The 7,500-nt window shown below is 41.0% G+C and overlaps 1 protein-coding gene across 14 annotated transcripts in view; it reads right to left on the bottom strand.

Annotated features, from left to right (window-relative positions):
* The window catches only part of LOC122247731 (zinc finger protein datilografo), a 590,387-nt gene that overhangs the window by 169,973 nt on the left and 412,914 nt on the right, over positions 1-7,500 (bottom strand). Inside the window, exon 1 of one of the 14 annotated variants that reach the window (XM_043007276.2) lies at positions 4,440-5,223. The exons of 12 other annotated variants lie outside the window; for them this stretch is intronic. The gene's annotated coding sequence lies outside the window, so the exon portion shown is untranslated. Of the gene's footprint in view, positions 1-3,832; positions 3,950-4,439; positions 5,224-7,500 lie in introns of those variants that run through there. One more of the 14 variants, XM_043007277.2, reaches the window with a different exon arrangement.

Below are 7,500 nucleotides of genomic sequence, written 5' to 3'. Positions count from 1 at the left end.
GTGGGAGGGAGAGTGGGTGGTGGGTGGGAGGGAGAGTGGGTGGTGGGTCGGGGTGGGAGGGAGAGTGGGTGGTGGGTGGGAGGGAGAGTGGGTGGTGGATGGGAGGGGAAGTGGGTGGTGGGTGGGAGGGGGAGTGGGTGGTGGGTGGGGAGGAATAGGTAGTATTCTTGGGGGGTCAAGGTGGAGAGGTAAGGATGGGGTACGGCAGGGAGGGACTGGAGTAGGGGTGGGGGAGGGGGGAAGGGGTGATGATAGGGTTCAAAAGGGAACGAAGATGGTTGAGATGGGAAGCTGAGGGGAGGGAGGGAGGGGGGGGATAGGACGAAGGAGGATTGCAAGGATGAGGAAGCAAAGGATTAAGGAAAGGAGGGGAGGATAAAGACAAGGGGAAAAAGGATTACAGATTTCTAATCGGACAAAGGAATGGCAACAGTTATCATGGTTGTTATTGTTGACTTAAATAAAACTATTAAAATGAGTTGATATAAAAATAACTTCATCGGACACATATATAGACAAATAAGCACACACACAGACACACACACACACACACACACACACACACACACAAACGCACACACACACTTACACACACACACACACACACTTGCAAACACACTTGCAAGCAGTCACGCACACATACACACAAGCAGACACTCACGCACACACAAAGACGCTCAGACTCACGAATTAACATCGCGAATAAATGCACGACTGATTGTGATTTTGATGAATATCTGTTGTCTTAACGGCGACGGTTTCGCACTGCAACGCAACTTGCAACCAACGAACTGAATCATGCATTTTGCTAATGGTTTACGCCGTGCAACAAGTACGGTTGTCGACTATGTAATTAAGATCACCTGTTTTGTTCATAAATGAGGCCGCCATTAGTCTGTGAACACCATTATAGGCTAATATTGCAAATGACAATGAACCGGAATGTCAAGTGAGACTTCAGGAAAGGGATATTAAGCGATTAGGAAGTGGCAGCGAGGTGAAGCATCACTGTGATCGAGGAGAGAGATGTTGCGTCAGGGCGTGATTCACACACACACACACACACACACACACACACACACACACACACATGTATATATATGTATATATATACATACATACATATATATATATATATATATATATATATATATATATATATATATACATATATACATATTTCTACGCACACATATGCACACCACCTTCCACATCTCACCGCTTACGCATACCAATACAACAAAACCAAACAGCGAACGCAACTCGGCTCAACGGCATCTTGCAAGCGAAGTCTTTCACTCCCACAATCACTTCCGTTGCTAAATCGAATCACCTGCTCTCAAGCCAATACAATTAAGGACGTCATATCATCATTTATTAAACCACGGGGGTTCCTGGCGTCCTATAATAAAAAGAAAAAAGAGTGAGTCACTTAAGAACAATCAGTTATTGTAACTAGCTGTTCACTAATGTTATTTGCTCCAGTGCTTGCGTGTTGGCGTCGAACTAATGACTGGATGTCTGTGTCTATCTCTCACGATGGATACATCTTATTTCTTCGTTAATAGTAGAGATAATTTCTCTATAATGAGCTTTCATCAAGTCTATCTCTCATCTCCCTTGCGGGAATATTACGAACTGACTACAACTAAATGAATGTCCATAATATCTTCAAAACCAGTATGCAAATGACACGGATGGAGAGAAAAAAAAAGTGTTCCTTTTTTTTACCATTCAGTATGGGAGCATACATATCGTGCGCGTAATAAATACAGAAATTAATTAATTTTCGCCGCCAAGAGATCAACACAATTTTAAGCATCATGAAATTCCTGGAGATACGCGACTGGATCTCAAAGGACCGTAAGATTCATCAAACGCTTCTTTCAGCACCTCCTGATGGCTAGCGTCGGAGTCGTCACACCCACTGAACTTGTAATTTAATTTTGATTTAATTTGTGCGCGCGTGTGCTGGTATACAGACATGGGCGAATGCACTGACACAAGTGCATACATATATTTGGACTGACACATACTCGTACGTATAGACGTTTACACACACACACACACACACACACGCACACAGTCACACACACACACACACACACACGCACCTTCCTCCCTCTCTCCACTGTCCACTCCGTAAAGTCACCTGCTCTCCCTCGACCGCTTCTCCCCACGCGGAAAACATACTCCCCGCCCTGCCTCTCCCCCCCTACTCCTCCTCCTCCTCCTCCTCCTCCTCCTCCTCTCCCACAGACACAGCACACGCATACTTTCTATCGTCCCTCCCCTCTCATATACGCAATAGATAACTCCAATTTCTCCCCTTCTCTTTCCCCCTTCCTAAACATACATTCTAAACACACATACGCTCTCTTCCCCCTCCTTATTCTTTTTCCCCTTCCTACCTCTCTTCTCTTCTCTCTCTCTCTCTCTCTCTCTCTCTCTCTCTCTCTCTCTCTCTCTCTCTCTCTCTCTCTCTCTCTCTCTCCATCCTCTTCCTCATCCACCTCACATCCCTCTCTCCTTGCTCCCTATCTCCTCCTCGTCCACATTCACCACATCCTCCTCCTCCGGTGTGGATGTTGCAACTTCCACATCAACAAGGAGTCGTGTGCATTCTGGGCCAGGCCCCGTGCAGATCGGGTTGCAACGAGGCGGCCGCTACGCACCGCACGAAATGAGATAGCACCCACACGAATCTCTCGCCACGAATGTATGCGAGAAATACCCCGGCGTCCGTGCATGGCAAGACATCGGAGACTCGTCAATGCAGACAGACATCCTCTCGTCAAATCGCAATATTTATCCGATATCATCACGGCATCTTTGAACCGTCCGCATTTCTCTCGCAATACTTCTCGAACGTCATCACCTTATCTCTCACCACATTTATCCGCGACTTATTACTATCATTACTATTGCTGTCTTATAACCCCCCCCCCCCACCCTCCATCTTCAGCGTGTCCCCACAACCACGCCTACAAAACGACAGCCCTTCCTCACTGGCAAAAGGACGACAGGAAGGCGTTTCGGCGCTGCGTGGCGTCGGTGCAAGTTTCCGGAACGCGGGGGAACGAACGGGCGACGTCGGGTCGTGAATGCAACACGCGTCAACTGCGGTCTCGTTCGTGTAGATGGCGCTTCGAAACGTGGAGAGGCGAGATTCGTGTTGATAGGGATGATGCAGATAGTGATAATGATAATAATAGTACGTATGGTAATGATTGTGTGAAATGATACTACTATTTCTACATTTACTAATGGTGATAATAGTAATTGAAAGGGTGAAAATAACAATACTATTACAACAATAACAATGATGATAAATGTGATAATAGTAATGCTAATAATGATCATAACTATGATCATAATAATACTATTGGTAATAAAGATAATAATAATTGTAATGCTAATAATGATAATAATAACTATGATCATAATACTATTGTAATAAAGATAATAATAATAGTAATAATAATAATATTCATATATATATATAATGTATAAATATATATAAATACATAAATATATATGTATATATAAAATATGCATATATATATATATATATATATATATATATATATATATATATATATATATATATATATATATAAAAGACCGATTGATAAAAAGGCAAAGAAACGGAATCCGCCAAAACAAAATCATAATCACAAGACAAAATAATTAGAATCGGCGAAATAAATCCACGGAAGAGCCCACCACATTTCGCCGTCAATATAAACCCATGGGCAGAATGAGGCCGGGAATAAAATATGAACAAAGCCTCTGAAATGGGTAAGAGTAAATTGTACCAAATAATACATACCGTTGAAAATTACCCTGTATTATTTCTTGCTATTATGTGAATCCCACAGTATGATGAAGATGAGCTGGGCGGTTACGTTTGGCCCGCTGGAATGTTTATAGAAATGCTCTGAACATGATAAAAGAAAATTGGCGATGCATTCGTTGAAAGACAAAAAACAAAAACAAAAACAAAATGTGGAATTTAAAATAAGCTGCGAGAAATATATATATGTATATATATATATATATATATATATATATATATATATATATATATATATATATATATATATATATGTATATATGTATATATATATATGTATGTATGTATATATGCATATATATAAATACATATATAGATACATACATATATATATATATACATACATACATACATACATACATACATATATATATATATATATATATATATATATATATATATATATATATATATATATATTATTCACACACGTACACACACACATGTATGTATATATGTGTCCATGTGTGTATTTAAGAAATTTCCCTTTTATGCACTATCGCTCTCGTTATCATTTGCAGATAAAATGCGTCTATAGCATATCCATAGTTATTTTTATCACAGAACACAATATTTTCTTCACATTTCCATTTCAAGTAGATATGAGGAGATACAGTCGATAAGAAGTCGTGGATAGTGTGCACAGTACGGTGTTCAGCGAGACACTGTGCGCCGTGCATTTTTTTCTCGTGGTTCCCGTGCGCGTCAAGCTGATAAAAATGATAAGCGATATAAAATATCTCCGACAGAATGCATCTGGAGCTTTATCTACGGGAAGTTGTTAGCATGTTCGTCCTGGTTACGTCTGAGCTGGCAGAAATAGAGCACAACGCACGCAGCGAAACATCTGTCACTCCAACGGTAGTCTCTGGCTCCTTGAGACTTAGAGCTTTCTGGCATTAGAGCTTGATGGTCGTTAATCGAAACCAGACCAGGTCCCGATTTTCGTTTATTTTTGGTTGTATACCCATCTATCTATCGATACTACCACCACCACACGACGGGTAAATACAGTATTCCTCGCAGTCCAAGGGCGACCTCTCGTCCCCTTGAAGGTCCCATATCCCGGGCCTCCGTCCTGACAACACTGCAGAAGGGCACACGATGGCTGGGATATGACAGACCAAGCAGTCACCTCGGTCCACGGCAGAGGGGTGGCGAAGACGTATCATGTTTCTTGCAGAGGTAAGGCAGGAATGTGCCGCCGCAACCTCGCTCCTCCGGCTACCAGGAGGCACGGTATCGCATGGTAGGGACTCTAATTCCGACGGCAGAGCAGGAGGTCGAGTGTGGTAGCTGGGCCTAATGTCACTGGGATTCGGCTTTGATTGGCGTGGCGCGATGGAACGTGGCGTGGCGGTGAGGACATTACGATTGCATGATAGGAACAGCGAGGGATGTTGGGGCCCCGGCTGGACTGATTGGCCGAGGACTCGTCATGTTAATAGTGTATGCGATCTCATGATAGCAATGGGATGTGGCGAGGGATGTTATGCAACATATCTAGTAATTACATACATACATACATACATATATATATATATATATATATATATATATACATATATGTATATATACATATATATATATATATATATAATATATATATATATATATATATATATATATTATATATATTATATATTATATATTATATATACATATATTATATATATATATATATATATATATATATATATATATATATATTATATTAATATATATATAGATAGATATATATATATATATATATATATACATAGATACATACATATATGTATATATATATATATATATATATATATATATATATATATATATATATATATATATATACATGATATATGATAACACAAAATTTCATATATAATCACAAAATCAAATACAAGGTACCTAAGCGTGGATGAAGAACATGTTGCGTCTGTTTGTGTTAGTATATAAACATACGATACGACCATCTGCTTTTGGCATACACATTGATGAATGTACCACTCTACATAAACACACACACATAAATACAACATATGTACATATGTATATTCATATAAATGTGTATACATGTGTGTGTATATGTATGTATATATATATATATATATATATATATATATATATATATATATATATATATATATATATATATATATATATATATATATACACAAATTCGACCGCAACTTCCGCCCCAAAGTATGTCAGTATCAAGTCGGTGGCCTGAGCAAAAAAAACTCCTTAGCAAGACGGAATGACAGCCGGGATAGAGCTTACAGTTACAGTTATAAGATTATGGTAATCTGTCCGTGATGGTTTGGCAGCGAGTATGTGGGAAAGGGAGACAGTACATTCTTCTGTGGGTACAGAAGAGAGGACGGGAAGACAAGCTGATCCATGAAAAGTACCGTGATTTACGCAAATGGGGAATGGAGGAAAAGCCGATAACAGCGGAGGAGGTCCTGCATTGAATATATTCGTATAATATATATATATCCAAGACATTTCGGAACTTCAAAACAGGTCTTGGTTTGAACCCCAATTTTAGTCATTTACTTTAATCGTCTTTTAACGTTTTCCAGATTTTTTTTTTTTTTTTTTTTTTTTGCAACTCCCGATTTCAACAATAATGCAGCAGCGCCTTCGGGCTACGTCCAACATGTGCAACAATAGCAAAGAGGCGACGACCTAGAACAGGTCTCATCCCGCGGAGAGAAAAGACGGTCACGGGGCATCATTAAGCCGCGTGTCCAGCTCACACCTGTCATTGCGCCCACGACCAGGATCAAGAACCTAGGATCTCTTATGTTTCATGAAAAAGAGAGAAAGAGAGAGAGAGAGAGAGAGAGAGAGAGAGAGAGAGAGAGAGAGAGAGAGAGAGAGAGAGAGAGAGAGAGAGAGAGAGAGAGAGAGAGAGAGAGAGAGAGAGAGAGAGAGAGAGAGAGAGAGAGAGAGAGAGAGAGAGAGAGAGAGAGAAAGAGAGAGAGAGAGAGATATTGTTAACAAATCACATCAACCCTAACAACTCCCACTCCACGTCGAACAGCAGGAAAGGACCTTCAGAATCCTACGACCATAGACGCTCCACAAGGGTCACAAGGTGTCAACACACGCCGGACGCCACGACCTTGCTCTCCTTAAAACTCTATGGGAGTCTAAATCCCACCTCCCTCTCTCGGTCTTACCCCTCATTCTCCCTCCTCCTCCTCCTCCTCCTCCTCCTCCTCCTCCTCCTCCTCCTCCTCCTCCTCCTCCTCCTCCTCCTCCTCCTCCTCCTCCTCCTCCTCCTCCTCCGCTACCCTATCCGCCGGGAAGCCTAGGCCGCACATATCAATAACGGTAATCACGCAATTAAAAGAGAGTATCTCACAGATGGCTTATTGAGCACGAGATCGGGGGAGTGAGCTGGGAAGGGGAGATGAAGAAGGAGGGAGGAGAGGGGCGTAGGGATAGATAGATGGGAAAGAGTAAAGAGGGGAGAGGACTGGAGCAACGAAAATAAACAGAGCAAAGGGCTTGAAATTTTGAGAGAGAGAGAGATAGAGACAGAGACAGACAGACAGAAAAAAAATAACACGACAATATAGAGAAGGAAAGGGAGGAGATGGCTTGAAAATTGGAAAGAGAGAGAGAAAAAATTATTTACACAGAGTACG

The sequence above is a fragment of the Penaeus japonicus genome, unplaced genomic scaffold, assembly GCF_977035675.1.
Source record: "Penaeus japonicus unplaced genomic scaffold, GWHDUDI00000001_assembly GWHDUDI00000017, whole genome shotgun sequence".
NCBI classification, from domain to species: domain Eukaryota; kingdom Metazoa; phylum Arthropoda; class Malacostraca; order Decapoda; family Penaeidae; genus Penaeus; species Penaeus japonicus.
Note: the sequence above shows the minus strand (reverse complement) of the source record. Positions and strands in the feature narration are given on the sequence as shown.